Raw genomic sequence first — 18,366 nt, forward strand, 5'->3', positions numbered from 1 at the left:
GGGTTCAGCAGTCATCACAGTTCAGTATTACATCATATGTAAAAGGTATGCTGTTGAATGTGTGCCTTATTTCTAGACTTGAAAACTGGGTTAGTGTTAAATGAACAAGGTCTGACTTCACGTACCTGGGACAAATATTTCTCTCTCACCTTTGCTATGGAGGGCAGTGATGCCTGATGGAGGTCTAAAAACGGCAGCTTAGGAAATGTTGTAATCCATTGCACTGAAATCACTGGAACCTCTTTTTAAGAGTTTATAGTAACAATTGTTTATAACTGTTCCAAATGGTCCATCAATACCCTAATTAATCCCATGCAGCTTTGAGGAAATCAAGAACTTTCAAATGAATAAAAATACCATGTTAGAATGCAGTGTACACCAAATACTACTCTACTGGCTTATTTTAGAGCTGTCTTTTACGTACTAGGTTTGTGACATCAAACATACTCGGTTCGTGTTTATTTGTGGGAGAGATTCCATGGCACAGTTAAGTCATCAACAGTCAGACAACGTTAATGTTGCATGTGCTGCATCATGTGGAGGCTCTGCTTGACTTGAGAAACATCTTGAGTGTTTTGCTGGTGTGTTTGATTTTACCACATACAGCAGAGCTGTGCTTAACCATGCCCTTGGAGCTTGGCAAAGAGGAAAGAGGAAACCGCAACAACTTAGCTGGCAACAGAGCAGAGGCCAAAGAGGCAGTTTGTGAAAGGAGGGAAGAGCACAGAGGCACTGGGAAGGGACACAGCTGGCCCTGAACTCTTAAGCTAAGTCACAGGCCTGCGTGAAAGGAATAGCAGCCCAAAGGGGAGGGCATCTGCGTCCATGTAGATCTCTTTCTTTCTGGGCTCCTCACAAGTTTGTAGTAGAGTTCATGGGTACAACTTCTCTTCTTGCACTGTGGCCGCAGCTCAGGAAGAAGTTTCTCTTGTGACTGGCATTGTTGGAGATTGTGTGGTAGTTAAGCCATGAAACAAGAGTGTGGAGAAATCCTTCAATTTTTAAATCCCTGTGCTAAGAAAGTTTTGCAGGCTATGTGCAGTTCTGGGATATTACAAAGTAAACTTTGTTAGCAGAGGTTTTTATCACAAATTACGCAAGAACAGAGGATAGGGACAGTTGCACTAAATCCATTTGCCCTATAGATTGCTTATAGTTGCTCATAAACCCTTGCGTGGTTGGAAGTTTTTTTTGTGGGCTCATATCTGATGGGTGTGCTGCTTATGTAAGCAACCCTTTTATTTGTTTTGGTTGAACTGGGTCCTACTATTAAGCAGTAGATGGCTGTGACTACAACCTGTCTTGGTGCACAAGGAACCTAACTGAAGCAAGAGCTGCATTTTCTTTGACTTTTCCATTAAGCCAATAGGTTATAGGAGATACCAACTGGTGCTAGGAAAACTTTTGTAGAACTCATTTTCTGTAGCTACCAAGAAAGTGAGTCTGTAGGGATGCTTAGAATGTTCCCATTTTTGCGTAAAGAAAAACAATTCTGCAGAGGGAAAAAGAAGCCAGTGTTTTTGGTGCTTCCCTAAGGTACACCAAGGGAAATATCTGCACAAATCCATTCAGACATTCCTACTAAAATGTTACGCATATTAGCAGAAAATCAGTAGAAACATCATATACTTGTAGAGAATCTGCAAGTGTCTTACTTTTATGATTGCACAAATGGTACATCTACTGTAAAACTGTTGCTAAGCAAACTGAACACATTGGCAATTACCAGCAGTCAGCAGTGATCGCTCTCAGAATACATAATAAGGGGGAAATTTCCATATGTAGGTCTTTTTGAAATCACATATGAGTGTATTGGTGGTGGAGGTTGTATTTTCCACTTTTTAGCCTTTACTATTTTGAAAACCACTTGTAAAAGAGTATTTAAAATAATTTCAAAGGAAGAAATAAAGGAATAATTCCTATAAAATACTCCTCTCGAAGGGATAAAGAATGGGCCTAGCAGGAAGGGGCTACTTTTCTAAATAAGACTGTCTAGAATATTTAGCAGAAATAATGTAAATAACAGATATATCCAGAAATAACATCTGGATAATTTTTTAAATTGCAAACTGAAATTACTAATTCTTTATTTTCATTATAATTTAATGAAATGAATTTCTGAAAGGGTCTTTTTTTGTTTGATTTTTTTTCTTTTTTTTTTTTTATTTGTTGTTTGAGTTTTTTGTTTGGGGTTTTTTTGTTAGTTTTGGTTTTGAATCTTTTTCTTAAATGACCTTGAAGTTCGACTGATGACAAAGCCTACTTTATTGGTGTGAAAAAGATATGGACAATTTGTGTTAGCAAAAGCATGCAGTAATTTACATCAGGTTCTGTAGCCTCTTCCTTCTTTCCCAGGTGTTGGCAGGTGTTGTAAAATGATTAGAGGATCAGGGGCATGGGTCATTGATAGAATTATGGGATCAATAAAAGAACTGTACAAGCAAGAGCCTGCAAGCAAAAGGCCTGTGTGAGAAAAGCCCTCCATGAGAAGTGCCTGTGTGAGAAACAGGCCTGAGAACAAAAAGGGAGTTTTTGAGGATGTGCAGCTGTGCAGATAAGATGTACTGACCATGAGAAGGGAGGGTGAACTCTGAATTCTTTAATCATAACATAACTAGTAGAAGCTTGCCAATGTAGTCTAATTATGTAGAAGCAGAAATGTGCTGTGATAGGTTTAAGCCACTTAAGAGTTAACAAGCTGGTATACTATATAAGTGCCTCTGGATTGCTAATAAACGGAGCTTGCTTTTATCAACCATATTGGTTGTTCTGCAATGTCTTCCCCTGCCACAGTCATCAGACTTTTCCAACAGGCAGGCACTCTTCCCACTCGTCTGCTGGAGTCAGAGAGATTGCATCACAGTGACTGTCCCAACTGTAAGTGGAAATATAGGATAAGAAAGAAATATGTTAGAGAACAGTTACCATTGAAAAAGGAGTTCTGAAAACTCGTAAAATAAATAGGTCTATTTTAACCCAGTTGTGATGGGGTTAAAAAAGCCAAAAAAACTTCCAATTTGTGTTCTTCTGGTTAGTGAAAGGCAGAGCTATTCAATAGAGGTCAAAAGTAGAGTAATGTGCTGTACCTGAAAAGGAAAGTAGTAAAATGTCTGTATGGTATTTTTGATTGCTATTTATATAAATAAAATAATCACATCCAAACAACCCAATTAAATGAAATCAGTAAAAAATGCTAGTTAATGTAGATCATACTGGACCACCCTTAAAAAGACATTAAAAAGGCAACAAGTCAGTTCTTCAGCCCCCATTGGAAGTTAGCTACTTCCCCAGTACTCCTAAAGAACAAATCATAATCCTACTATCCTAATGGAGACTTCTTCAGTTAATAAAATAGGTTCTGATGTCTGGAGCTGTGTGAGTGAAGTAATTATGCCAGTTTATAATGGCTGCCACATTTATTAAAAGCAGTTGCAGTGCTAACAGCATCTAATTAATTTCTCTGTGAAACACTGAGTTTCATGACTTGAAAAAGTGTTAGCAAGACTAATTTTTCTTTCTCGCAGTTTTTTTGACAAATTGTTTATGCCCTACCCAGAGCAATCTTCACAGAAAAAGTTATTTTTATTACTATTGTTTTAAAACCTAGATGTTAAGGATGTTACTTTATTGCTTAATGGAACAGTTCAGTAGGAATATATATCGCTGTGGCTGCGCTTTATGTTTTTCAGAAGTTGCACAAAAGTTAACCGTATCTTTTCATGTTCACTTTCCTAAAAGCAGCGTCCTCCACTTAGTAATCAAATGTGATACTTAGCTGCGTTCAGAGAAACTTAAATGACAAAATTCGTCAATTAGGGTTTTACCCACTAGGGGGACCCATTGTTACGACTAAAAAGTGGGCTCTGACGTTATGAGTAAAAACGGCATGATAGGTTTTGTCAGGTAGAATTTTTATACCTGAATCTTTTCTCTCTCTTGGTGCGCATGCACACCATAAAAATCTGTGGGCCTCTTCCACCCATACAACCGAAATTTGCCAACTGAGATGTAACTTCTATGCAGCACAGATAACTATTTTGCATGTAGAGAAGGCTTATGTTTCTGTGTTTTGTCACCTTGCAGATATATAAAAATAGACAAAAAATATTTGACTGCTTGTGGTGTGCAGAATTTGCTGAGAAAATATGTACTTATTCAAAGATAAGCTGGTAATTTTATTTGATTTTATTTCTGAATGCAGGGGGAAGATATGTCCTTTTTTTGTTCTGACATCCAGATAGTACACTCATGTCCTAATTTTTTCCTGCCTCAAGGAGTCATCCTGCTTTACTTTGGACTTTGCAACTCCATGCCCTGCTCTTACAAAGGCTCCTTGCAATATCTTCTCATGCCTGCATTTCCCCCATGCTGGACTCAGCTTTGTTCCAACTGTGCTTTCCATCATGTTGTCCTGCCTCCCTCCTGGCTCTAAGATGGTCCAGTGAAGAGGATCTGTGGCTGCCCCTGTCCCTTAACTCATGATCCTGTGAACTCATGAACCCCTGTGCTATGCCACTCCTCAGCATCCCTTTCAGCTTCTGCAAGGACCTCGTGGCTTGTCTTGTCTCTGATCCTTCCCCCCTCATTTCACTAGCATCATCACAGCCCTTACATTGCTTAGGTAGATTAGTGAGGAGCAGACTTATAAAAACCAGCAGTAAAATGGTATGGAAATTTCTACATACAGCATTTCTTGATCAGTGGTCACTTCACCTAGTGGTGTTACACCTTTTCTCCTCCTCCTATGCCCATCTGGGTGGGAGGCAGAGGAGGAAGGGCATTTTCTTTTTATTGTTCTCTTGTCTTTTGTCAAGATGAATTTGGCACCCAAATTCTAAAAAGTTGAGGCAGCATGTTTCTTAGATGTGAAGTAAAAATCAATATAAGTTATTTCTGCCTGACTAAAGTTATTTTAATACTGTTTCTAATGCTATCACTAACTATTCTTTTTCTCAGAAAGGATGCAAAGCTTTATTTATCCTTGCTATTTCACGTATTTATAATTTTAAATTCTTTCCCAGTTGTGATGGGGATGCAATGCAGTAACATTTCTTTTGTTTTTTAACAGCGAGGATTTTGTATTTAAATATGCTCAAATGAGTGAAAATGTATTTTTGAATTAGTATTTACTGAAGTAAAATTTTCTTCTCTTGCATAAAAGACTGATAAGCAACTGTGCTGTGTGACCATTTAAAAATGTATTTCCAGCAAAGGGCCTTTTTGGTTCAGTTCAATGGCCCTTTTTGACACGTTGTGCAGAGCACTGAGATGAAATATTCAGGTCACATCTGAGTAACTAATGGATCTGCAGCTTGATTTCCACAGTGAAACACAGGTGCTGGGCATCTCAGTCACCAAGGTCTTGGCCCTTGAACCTCATGGACTTTCAAATTCCTCTGCTACCACTGGAAAATAAGTACCTGCGCATCCCTTGGAAGTGACTTTCACTTCCTAAATCACATAGTTTCTTTTGCAATTATTACACTTACCATGTATTGGAATCTTGATATTCTACCTGTGTCAGACTTCCAGGTATTTTTATTTTACTATGTATTTATTATTCATGTGAGTTTAAAAAGAGGATAAAAACAATTAAACTGCAGAAAATTCAGTGTGGTTGTGATAAAGTTGAAGGATGAATCTGCACCCACTTCTCCCCTATTGATAATAATGTGGCATGCAGAGCTGAGCCTGATGTTGGCCTTTCTGTGCTAGTCTTTGTGAAACCAGCACACCTAATAATTCCAAATACAGGATAGAAGGCAGGCATTTCCCAGGCATTTCTCTCTACTTCAGTGAGATGAAATATGATACATATCAGAATCATGGGCAATTGCTAATATTTTGCAAATGGAGTGGAAATTAAATGCATATAAGTTCTCTAGTCCTGATGTGCTTGATCTATCCAGAGACCTGCCCCAGAGAGCTGCACTGGAGCAGTTGGAGATGGAACACAGTGAGGGAGGTTTTGTTCTGGGTGCTATGGGCAGCATATGCCAGCAGAAAGGATGTTATCTTCTTGCTGCCGTTGTACAGTCTGGTATCTCAGTGCTCACCTAACTTTCTGTGGTGGATTAAATCAGATAAGGTGCAAACTTACACTTCTACATCTTTTGTTAAGGTAGCATTTCTTTTTTTTTTTCACAGAGACAAAAGGGATGTTGACATCTGAAATTGTGGAGTCTTTGCACCTACAAGGTATTTGTCTGTTGAAACCTTTCATTGTGCTAATTAAAGGCTCAGCCATATTAAACTGGTATCTATAGCCTTGCTTCTTCTTAAGGTCCGTGGAAGGCAGTTGAGCTGTTGCATTTCCTGTTACAGTCCCACTGAGTACTGAAGAGGGCCTGGGGGCTCCCAATGCTTGTATCATGGTAGTTTTAGGGGCCTTCCATGGGAACCTTCTGCAGACATCTAACAGTGAGTTCATGGTGCTGCACTGAGTGCATCAGTCTGGTCTGGGTTAGAACACAGGCTTCAATGCAAAGAAATGTGTTAATTCAGATTCTGTTCTAGGAAAAAAGAAAGGACAATATATATAATCTAGTAGGAAATCACTGTTTTTAAGCTGCTATGAAGATCTGTGATCAATAAGAATATGCGATAGAATAAATGAGCTATTATGCCCCAATGATAATAATAGTTATGACCTTGTAATTTAGCACAGGCTCATAGCATTTAATTTCTTGTTGTGTCTGATTGCTAAATGACCACCTAAAAATGTGTAGTGGGTAGATATTTATATCAGATTTCATTTGTGATCATCAAAAGATTACTTTTTATTTTCTTTCGCAGATGTAAAAATCAAAATAACCTAAATGTGCTGCTAACCTAATTTGATTGCAGCTGGTAAACTGTGTGCTTTAAAAAAACCAGGAACCTGGTGGCTGCTTCTGAGTCTATTTTTCTCTTCAGCTTTGGAAAGAAGTAATTACATGAACGGGTAATGATACTAAAATTAATAAACTAAGGAGGGACTGAAAGAAACTTGTGTGTTCTAAAATTTATTAAAATGCATTCTCTTCGGCTAGAAGTGAGTTGGTGCCAAAAGAGTGGTCTCAGACTCATGTGGAAGATTTGTTTCATTATTTATTTGTTTGTTTGTTTGTTTGCATAGCTTACAAATCTCTGTGTAAATAAACAATACACCCTAAACCCAAACTAGCAAGGTCAACAGCACTGTTTACTAAGGCCAGAGGGTACAATTAAAAAAACCCAAACCAACTAATGCAAGTAAGAATATAATTACTATTAACTCTTATTATTTTTTTGTAAACTGTTCTTGGTGTCTGACAGATTCCTATTCTTGTTTCATATTCTGAGACACATAGTAATATGACTCCAGTATCCCTTTTAAATTGCCATAATGTTAAATGCAGTTTGAAATAACTACAAAGTTCAATAAACTGTAGAATTATGTGAAATTTGCTTTTTCCCCCATGAACACCTGTTTTTTCTGCTCATTAGAAACAAACTTTTTGAATTCTAATTGGCATCCTTCCTCAGAGCTTGATCTAGGAGTGCAAAATAAATTTGCGTATTTTGCTATAATTGCATTTTAAAATCCTAACTTAGAAAAGACAAACTAATATAGATGGTGGGAATTCAGTGAAAGGAATCCAGAAAATCTACCAGGATCTACTAATTTGCCATTTAATCTAAATACAAAATATGCACAGCAGTTGTACAACTGTATGTTTATATACAGATCTCCATTTTTGACTGAAAAGAGAGCTTTCTTAATATAGACTAAAGTGTGATTTTGCTTGAAAAAGTGAATTTGTAAACTCAGCGTCATGTTTATTGTCTTAATGATTTTTCAGATTCCAGACTTGATATGTACACTAGCACAGCAGCATGTTTATCCTATCTAAAAGCTCAGTCTGAGGTCAGCAAGTCTAGCTACGTTCAAAGGGCAAAATGAATGCATTAGTACATCAGTGGGAATGGTTGCATAATTCAACATCTTATCAAGTCACCACATCAATCCCAGGATTGTGGTGGTGAGGACTTTAAAAATCTGTTGCCTTGTCTCCAAGTCTCTCCACCCTATGTTGTGTTTTCCTGTCTTCCTCCCTTCTGTTTTCCACACAAAAGGGAGTTCACTGAAATGCCTACTTTGTTCCCAAACTACTAAACATTGGAAGAAAGACTGGGAAAACAGCAAGACTTTCAAACGAATGAGGTACTTAACTCATCTTGTTGCTAACCTAAGGCTAGGCTCTGCTAAAGGAGTCATTCAACAGTAGCACATCCTTTTCCATGTAGCCTTCCAGTGCCACCAGCTCTGTTCATCCTGCAAGGCACTTTTTAGATGGATTTGCAGCATTGCAGTCCCATTCCTGGGGACATGTATGTCTGGGTAAATGGGAGGAATGTGTGTGCTTAATACCTGAGGCAACCCTGAAGTCTTTGCTGACAAGTGTCTTCACAAGACATGGAGAGCCCATCTGTGTCTCCTGATGCCACTCTTGAATGCAAGTTGTTAACTGTGTTTGGTAATGCTGTGGCTGTAATGCACAAGTACACAGAACTTTTGTTGTCTGTAAACATGGTACAAAAGAGCTTATTCAGCCCCTGTGAAGGGGACCGTGCCCTACAGTCCTGGCACCACATAACCCAAGGTAGCTCACCTGTGAATGGAGCAGGTTCTAGAGCACTGGCTCACTACCATTGGAGTCTTAGCTAGGATATAAATGTCAATTTGTTTTTTTTAAATGCATTTTGAAAGAATGACAAGATGCCACTTCAGCATTCTGTAATGAGATCATTTGGTTTCATCTGACAGGAGTTAAGCATAACTCCGAGAATGTCCTGCTGAACATTTATACAAACTGCTTTTCCATCCTGCAAGGTTTTCTTGGATTAATAGCAGGATTTTTGTTTTGTTGTTCTTTGGGGTTTTTTTAGGGTTTTTTTTAATACCTTTCCTTCAGAATGCTGCAATATTTGCACAGAAATTAAGTTGTTGCTGAAAAACCAAACAGGCTGCCATCCCTTTTTCTTTTCTGGGCTGAAGTCCAATTTTACACAGCAGTTGCAGAGAAAAAGCAAACACATCACTAGATTCAGCAAGAAATATTGTAACAGTATGTAATCTCTGTCAAGATTAAATTGCCTTGTGATTTACATTACAATAAATCCTGACCTTTAAGTGCTGCAGGCTAAGCTAATCTGTGAAGTACTTTATTCTATCACTGAATCAGCATGTGAAGCTAAAGCAAAGTGACTGTGTTTGTCCCACTGTGGTGCCACTGAAGAGCACGTAGGGAAGCAGATTATAGTGCACGGTGCCATGTCCATTGCAGCTGTGATGTAACTGAAACGTATACTGTGGATTAATAGAGTGACTTACTACTGCTGCAGGAAGTAAAAGTTAATATTTTTATGAATAAAGAGCATATAATATTTAAATTGACATAAATCAAGACATTTAGAATTAAGCTCGAAAACCTGGGCTGATTTTCTAACAATAATTCTCAGATCATTTCCTCATCTCTTGCTGCCCTCATTAATTTTATTTTCAATTTTTTTAAGGATAACAACTTGTATGTCAGCACAGATATTGCAACCTTAATTCAAATTTTTTGGTTTTTGTGTCTCAACGTGTTGTTTGAGTATAATCTTTAGTAGATGTGTCACCTCTGGCACTTCAGTTAGTCTTCTCTTGTTCTTTTTTTGCAGGAAAAAAAAAAAAACCCAGATTGAATATTTCAGATTCTTTAATTTACCCAATGGTCACTACCAGACAACAAATAATATTCACCAGATTGTGTAAGCAGGTAATCAAGTAGTTAATAAAACAGGAATTCTTGATACATTATCCCATAACAAAGCACTTAAGTTTATTGTGTCATGGATTGCTTGGAGCACTTTAATGGAGTCTACAGCTTCCTCATGAGGGGAAGAGGAGGGGCAGACACTGATCTCTTCTCTGTGGTGCCCAGTGACAGGACTCGAGGGAATGGTGTGAAGTTGTGTCATGGGAGGTTCAGGTCATGGGAGGATATTATAAAAAGGTTCTTCAGCCAGAGGGCACTGGAACAGCTTCCCAGGGAAGTGGTCACAGCACCAAGCCTGACAGAGTTCAAGTGTTTGGACGATGCTCTCAGGTGTGTGGTGTGACTCTTGGGGTGGTGCTGTGCAGGCCTAGGGGTTAGACTTGATGATGACCCTGTGGGTCCTTTCCAACTCAGGAAACTCTGTGATTCTGTGAAATGTTGGTAGGAACCTGAAACCATGGAAAAAGTTTATCTGGTCTTTCTCCAGTCTTTGGGTCCCATCACAAATTTCTATTTAAATTTTATAATATGTAGTTTTCTGAGGCCACTTACATTGTCTGATACATGTCAATATATGTCTCTTTTCTCACAGCTTTCAGTTGTCTGTGTACCATTCATTACACCTTCTGAACAGGATGTATGTGTATATATTACATGATATATATAGTGAATTGTTATGTATACATATCATAAATATTTTTTACATGTATATACACATATATTTGTATATCTTTTTTGTTGGTTATATATATATATATATATATATATTTGTATATGTATATTCATATATAAGTAAAAGATCCATTGGGATTACTCAAACCTGCCTGTGTTAATCCAAACCTGGATCTGATAATTTAGGTCAAATCAGGAGGAAAGAGAGGAGGCAAATAGGAAACATGCTGAAGATAAAGATGGACACTGACATGCAATATTACAAAGAGGGATAAGCACTTAAAAGCTGGAAGGACAAGTTAAAAGTGTTGTCATGAGACAAGGAGCTGCAGAAGCTAAATATTCTAAACTGTAATCAATGGGAAGCTGTTTGGCAATGTAAGATTTGCAGTTTTGCACTTGCTGTGGTTCTGAATAGAGGTCCTTGAAGATTTTCTGATTATTTTTCCTTAAGACAAGTGTAGAAGGTGTCTAAGTCAGTGCTTTTGCAACAAAACCATTTTCTGTAAATACTTGCTTTTCAGTTTCATTTTAATTAGGTCATATTTTTGACAGAAAGTTTTGAAATTGCTAGACTGAATCAATTTGACAATTTTTTTAAATTAAAATATCTCAGTTTGGCAGTGTAAACAATTTCTTTGGAAGCTTAAGGTATCTACAGCTCAAAAGCAGCTAATAACAAAATCGAAGTTTTATAAGTTTTGGAAAGGGGAGAATTTGAGAAATTTCTCAGATTTCAACTGTTGGTTTGTTCATATTGTTCCTTTGCTCTTGCGTTTGATGGTTTGAACTGATATTTCACAGGTTTGACTGCCATGCTGTTAGGGATACATCTACCTCCGGTGACCTTGAGCCTGCCTGTGGCAGTGGGGTTGAAATAAGATCTTTAAGGTCCCTTCCAACACAAATCATTCTATGTTTCTATGATTCTCTAGCTGTTCCTGTTCCTGATAACATCCACCTCTGAGACAGCAGCAGTGATGCCCAGATTATATTTATACTGAAGGACATGTCAAAGAGTGGCACTGGACTCTAACAGATGCCATAGGAATATTGTTTTTTCCAAACAGTTCAGATATACATATACTGTTATATCGTTCTGGATGTTCCTCACCAAAAAAAAAAAAAAAAAAAAAAAAAAAAAAAAAATTTAACAGCTTGATGCAGTGAAGAAAGAAGTGCAGATATTTTAACCAGATGCTAACTGTCATTGCTTCTTAAAGCCTTTATCTGGTGAGACTCTTTGTCCTGTAAGTGCCTTCATGGGAAAGCTATCTGACCTGGGACCAGGTCAGGATATGTGTTAGCAGTCAGTTAGGCCAGCCAAGGAGTCATCTGACCACAAAACTGGAATAAGAAAGGATGCGATATAGTGTTGTTTCATGCTTCCTGTTGGTAGGGAGCTCCAGGCATCAGAAATGCAAAAGCTTAGGGAAAACCCTGTTTTCTTTGGGTCTTAACTCATCTAGGGCTCTTCCATTGGAAAGAAAAAAAAAGATAAAAGGTCTTGTGATGAGCAGTTCTACTGGGTTTGCTTATTCCCCTCCCTTCTCTGTTCTGTGCTCATTCACTACTCTTCCATGGTCAGTGCATCCAGTACCTCCAGGTGAAGGCTCCTCCTTCTAGGTTTGGCACCCATTTTCCGAATGAGTTTATTTAGCAGTCTTCTCTTAACCCTGGTTGCCTAAACAAAATGCATATCATCACATGAAATGGGCTTGCAAAATAGTTTTCTCAAAATAATATATTTCAAAGGCTATCTGGAGAAATGCTCATGCCTGTCCACTGGACAGGCATGAGGATTTACATGAAGATTTTACAGCAGCTTGTCCGGAGATGTTCCTGGTGCTTCTGTTCAATGAGACCTTAAATATTTAATCAGGTCTTAAAATGCAGGAGTCTATCCATTTACTTGAAGTTGGAGTGGGGGGTTTCCCCTTCCTGTTAATTTGTAGTTTTTGCTCTCAATTCCACAGCAGATCTACTTTTTGAAAGATCCCGGATTTTTTAAAAAACACTTGTTTTCCAGCAAACAAAATGCCAGAATGTCAAATGCAAAGTGTTTCTCCACATTATTTTAGATTCCTTGGTCACCTTCAAGAGCTAGCTAATGACAGCATGCTGCAGACAGCTGGCCTCCTAAATTACACCATTGACTTCCTGTCTGTTCATGTGGGTATCATTCTTGGACACAACCCCCCAGCTGAGTCATTTCTCACAAAAAGAAAAAAGAGTGTAGCTTTGTGAGACAGAGGAACCTTAAGTCCCTTTAAGAAGAAAGCAGTTAATCTCAGCAATGTGTTCACAAGGTTCAGAAATCTATCACTGGAAGGAAAAAGTTTTTTTTAGAGTTTTTTTCTTTTTTTTTTCCTCCCTCTCCAAGTTGCAAATAGGTTTTTGGGTTTTTTTTCCAGGGAACAAAGGCCTGTCCGTGCAGTCATAAATTTACTCATATCAGTGGTGGTTTGGGAGGGTTTAACACAGAAGGCTTTATTTTATGCTGGCTGTGGCTGTCCCCATGTGTGGTTTAGTGAGGTTGTATCAAAGGCCAGCACTGCAAATGTCAGTGGGTTTGTGATTTTCACCCACAAGGCCACGCTGTGCTGCTTCTGTCACAGGCAGAGTGTCTGTCATTGGCTTCAAAGGTGGGCTTTGAGTGCCCTACAGACAATGAGGAGAAACTACCTCTTTGAGAGTAAACATAATCAAAATAAAATCCCTGGCACATAAGATGGGGACATGATCAGTAGGGAAGTGCCAGTTTCTCTACTGAAATTTTCTGCTGTGTTAGTGCCCATAGAGCCACACTAATGATATCTACACATAGTGTAAATGTTCCCAAAGCACAGAATTTTCTACCTAGCCATTGCTGTGTTTGATGATGTTGAAAGTACAGGTCATTCCTGAAATTATTCTTTCCATCTACTCCCTGTGAAGGAATGTGCTTTGCGTGGTGTGTGGTGGTCCTTCCTCCCTTCCCAACTTTCCAGGCTTGGCCCCAGGCTCTGCACCCCAGGAGTGTCACCCTTGTCTACAGCAGACCAACAACCATGTGGTGGCATTTTGGGTGGATGGTTTTTGGGTTTTGTAGGCACTAGAGGAGTTGTATCCTTGTGCATTTCAGTCTGTTGGGCACACTTGGCTCCTTCCCCACCTCCTGCTCCAGGAGGGACAAGCTGTCACCATGCTGCTGTCAGGAGATGCGCCAAACCTTACCTCCATGGGATTGTGTTCCCTATGAACCTCTGAAATGCTTTCCCTGTCCCTTTCCTACATCTTAAAATGTAAGTGAGCATCTGGAATAAATGTAAAGTCTTCTCATCTATTTTTTCCTGCCCTTTGTTTTTTGACTGAAAGTCGCTGCAGCAGTAATAAATCTGAGATCACAGAAAGAGTCCACTGCTGAAAAGAATTAATCTCGATGTGGTTTAAGCCTTCATGAGTCTGTTTTGTATGGGCCTCCTCATTGATATTTGGGGATTATTAAAGATGTACCACCAATTTTAGGAAGGGAAAAAAAAAAGAGAAACCCAACCATATGAACACTCAGAAAATAAATGATGGAGGTCTGTTCATTTTAGAAATAGTATTAATATTCCTGAAATTATTATAATAACTTGAAATAAACATGCATACACAACAGCAATTTATATATAATTGTATCTCCTATTTTATTTAGATTTATAAAATATTAACTGTAAGAAGTCCAATAATGGCAAGAACTGTGGAAAAATATTTTTCATTAGGAAAAGATGTACTGGAAATTTATTCTGTTGCTGAGTTGTGTAAACATATTCAATGACCATTCAGTGTAAAACAAAGCAAATACTCAGGTTGTGAAAAGTTGTTTTCTCTCTCTGCAGCTTCCTGAATATTGCCGTCACTGGCTTTTTGGATTGGTTTCTGTGGTCTGCAGCTATGCACAGCAGAAGAAATTGCAGGCATCTTTTAAGCTGAGAGAGTATTTTTAGATGTTTTGTGGGCTGTGTATCAATTATTTTATAACACAGAGTTAGCAAGGAATGTATGAAATATATTTAGTGCCTTTTGAGAATATTTTAGGGGCATTGATTCTGACACATGGAATATAATTTACAGAGATGTAAGTTACATCATTATAAAATTATATATTGAGTAAACACCACCACAAAAAAATAAGCCAACAAAAAACCCTGTGAACAAAATTGTTTGAATCCTACGCTGAGGTATCCACCCTTGAAAAGAGTGGAAGCTTTCACTAAACAGCCTTTGCTTTCCTTTCAAAGGAAGCTTTTGGAGGATTACACAACCTGTGATTTTTCTATAAATTATTGTTGTATTAGTGGCTATGTTAATGCTGGTTGCATTACTAGCTGACTGTTCCTCTAGCCTTAAAATATCTTTCAGACATGTACCAGTTTCCTTGGCTTGCCCTGTCTCTTGGCTTCCAAAAAAGGAGGTAGGAGAAGGACCCTGCTTTTTTTTTTTTCACTTTCTTTTTCCTTACAGAAAAAGGTGAAATGTTTTGGAATTATGATGTTTAAATATAAATATAAATACATTAATTTTTATTTTAAAAAAATCAAAACAGAATTAAATTATATTTCTTAATATGAATAACTGAGATATTAAACCCAGGTGCTGATGTTTTCTTAAAAGTCATTGCAGTCAATAGGTTGAGTGGAGGGAATTGCCAGGTTTCCGTTTTGTTGGTGACTGGGTACATTGGTTGCATAGGGGAAGCCATGGCTTTATATTGGAAGCATTAACAAAAAAATTTAAATGTTCTCCCTACTCACAAAGAAAAACTGGGCAAACTGAGAACGGGAAAACCTTCCCCAAATTATACCAGCCTTGACAGAGCTGCCAGCTTGGGAAGCACAGGTGAGCTCTGTGAGGACTTAAAGAATGCAGCTGCATATCTCAAAACACTGTTAAAGAAAGAATTTCCCATTGGATAAGCCACCACAACAGGAACTTGAGATTAGCACAGATGGCAAAACAGGAATTGAATTCCAGGTCTAACGAAGGTGAAGATTTGAAATTAGCACACTGGACAAAATTTTACTGTACAGACTGTGGGAACTTAAAATAAGACCTATCATGACAAAAATTCACATGGTGGCAAACTGTGAGAAAGGAAATAGCTGTTTACACATGTGCCAGCCCAAGCTGTGGGAATGGCATTTGCACCCCATGGATACCCAGGACTTGGGCTGTATAAAAGTGGTTCCTCCAGAAGAACTACTCCAGGACTTGCACCACCAAAGATTAAGGAGGGTGAAGAAGGACCAGTGGGATGCTGCAGGAATCCGCGTGTGGTGATATCTAAGTTACCTCTCTCTCACTCTCCTTCTGTGTCCCCACTTTTCTCCTATTTCTTTCTATATTATTGACTTCTGTATGTGTTCTTGTTTGCAACCTAATGCAGGCAGAGGCATCTCTTATAATAGCATCATAACAAACCCTACAAAATATCCAGGAGGTGGTTTCCACAGTGATCTCTACTGCAGGCTCAGTCCTATTCTATTCAGTGGCATTCAGTATTAAATTTGAACACCTGATAGGCAACAGAAACTAAGCTATGGACCCAACAGAATACCCTGAATATGGGTTCTTATATAGAGGTAACTCAGCCATATAACTTTTTTCTCAAAAAATGAAAAATAAATATAATATTGAGTGTATTATCATTATTTAATTTTGAAACCAGTCTGAAAAAGCCACCAAGTTGGTGTTTTTCCCCTTTTAAATAACTATGAAGGCCAGTGAGTTTCCCAGGGAGGAGCCCTTCTTTGCCCACTACCTTTTTGTGTGATTTTCACCAGGCCATGGTGATACACCCAAAAGGATTTCCTGGATTTCTGAAGCTTGCTTATACATTATCCTTTCTTGGCAAGAGCTGTAGTGGGGAGGCTCAATGGTGTTGGAAAGCATCATTTCTACCTATAGAAACTGCACCCAAATTTACACCTGTGCTTGCAGATTTGTTGCCTGAGTGTACAGGTGCCTATTTGCAGAGCCCATTGACCCTTTCAATGCACTTATGCAAACCCTGGCCAGATACTCATTTTGCAGTCAGCACTTAGACAATGAAGGTCTAGTAAAAAGGAACGTCTCTGAACTGAAAATTTTCCACCCAGACCTCAGGAGGTTTCTAGTAGTGACTGCTTCTGGTTGGAAACAACTATTCTTAGATACTTCTAAAATTTCTGCTTTCAAAATGAGCCATAACATTTCACCTGCAGAATGTTATTTCTACTAACCAGAGCAACTGACCCATACCTTTTGATGACCACTGGAGAAGCTGAAAATATCTACTAAAAAGTGACTTTCTTATCCTAAAATGTTGCATCTCCCTTGTTAACACCACAGCTAAAAGCAGTCAGGTCTGCCCTCAAGGCAGAGGTTGGTTAAACTTTGCCAGACTCTTGTGTTGCTGCCAAGCAATCTCAACACAGTCCTGTGTTCTGGGTTGAACCTACAGGGATCTCTATACAGCTAAGAACTGTGTGGGGATTGAGCTCTATAAATCCTGAGGCCAAAACCAACCTGAGAAACGTTTTGCAAGAATATATTTAATTTTGTGAGGGCTCAGACACCATAATTAGATCATACTGTAGAGATATACAAATCACAAGAAGCTGTCTGGTCCTCTCCTTGTCCTTCTACATAAAAAAACCAATAATGTCCTCTGCTTGCATATCCCAAGGCTAGACTTCTCTGATTAATATAGTGAAACTGCACAGCATTTCTCACTGGCTTCTGTACAGGGCCACTCTTCAGGGAAAATTGTGTAATTTGATGGATTCTTCCATAATCTGTGCAGATTATCATAAACAGCAGCCAAAGGCTTTGCTCTTTTTAAAAAATTTTTTATTTAATGATAAGAAATTCAAATTACTTGTTTTCAAATGAACCTGACGGCATGTTAAACTCCGAGACATGTTTCCTACTACTTTAACATAGAGAAGCATTAATACATAATTTGTTTTCCAGTGGCCTAGGAGTAATTGCTGCAGGATCACTAGCAAGGGAATAAAAATGCACAGCAATTAATGTAGATTCCTACTTACCCCATTTGGCACGCAGATTCAGCTGGTGCTGTGCAGAAGACATGGCAGAAATATACACAAGCATCAGATGAATTTGCCTAAAAGTAGCTTATGCAATCAAGGAGTGTAGGGCACTGAATAAAGTGTGCATAAAGCCCAGTATTAGGCAAAAACATTTGCTCTAGTCTATGCCAGTCCAGCAGGACAGTTGACCTGACCTTAGAGACGGTAAAACTTGCATTTAAATGCTTAACTCCCAGTTCTTGAATAATTTAATTTTTCATATTTTGTCTTCACACTGCTTGAGGATGCTCCAGAGTGAAGACAAAGAAGAGTGAGGAGCCTGGCCTGCAGGATTTAAGCAGACAAGAGATGTGCAGCTGCTGGAAAGAGAGCATTAGCACAGACTAACTGGCAGCTTGCAGAGAGGACAAAGCTCTCTGGGGAGACTTTAGAGCATCTTCCAGTGCCTAAAGGGGCTACAGGGGAGCAGTTCTTGTTGTTCAGGTGGTGAGGCACAGCTTGTCCAGAGAAACTGTGGTTGCTCCATTTCTAGAAATGTTCAGGGCCAGTCTGGATGGGGCTTTGAGCAATCTGAAGTGGAAGATGTCCCTGTCTGTGGCAGTAGGGTTGGAATTAGATGACCTTTCAGGTCCCTTCCAACCCAAACCATTTTATTATTCTATATTGTCATAGATTAGCAAGCATAGTCCCGGAAGGGATGTCCTTGCAAAGGGGTGCTTACAGCTTCCTCTGGGACGTGACAGAACCTATCAGCTGGCCAGTTTGAATATGGACAATTCTTTAAGCCACTTGAAGTTGTGACCGCTTCAGTGATCCACACTTGAGAATAGACAAACTCCCCCCCAAGCTCTCTC

General features: G+C 38.8%; 1 long non-coding RNA gene across 1 annotated transcript; it reads left to right on the forward strand.

The window, feature by feature from the left end:
* The first annotated feature begins 2,689 nt into the window (after positions 1 to 2,689).
* On the forward strand, positions 2,690 to 17,057 carry LOC116438308. Its single transcript, XR_004237668.1, has 2 exons — positions 2,690 to 9,782; positions 10,641 to 17,057. It is a non-coding gene; the product is annotated as an uncharacterized LOC116438308 (long non-coding RNA).
* The last annotated feature ends 1,309 nt before the right edge of the window (positions 17,058 to 18,366 follow it).

The sequence above is a fragment of the Corvus moneduloides genome, chromosome Z, assembly GCF_009650955.1.
Source record: "Corvus moneduloides isolate bCorMon1 chromosome Z, bCorMon1.pri, whole genome shotgun sequence".
NCBI classification, from domain to species: Eukaryota; Metazoa; Chordata; class Aves; order Passeriformes; family Corvidae; genus Corvus; species Corvus moneduloides.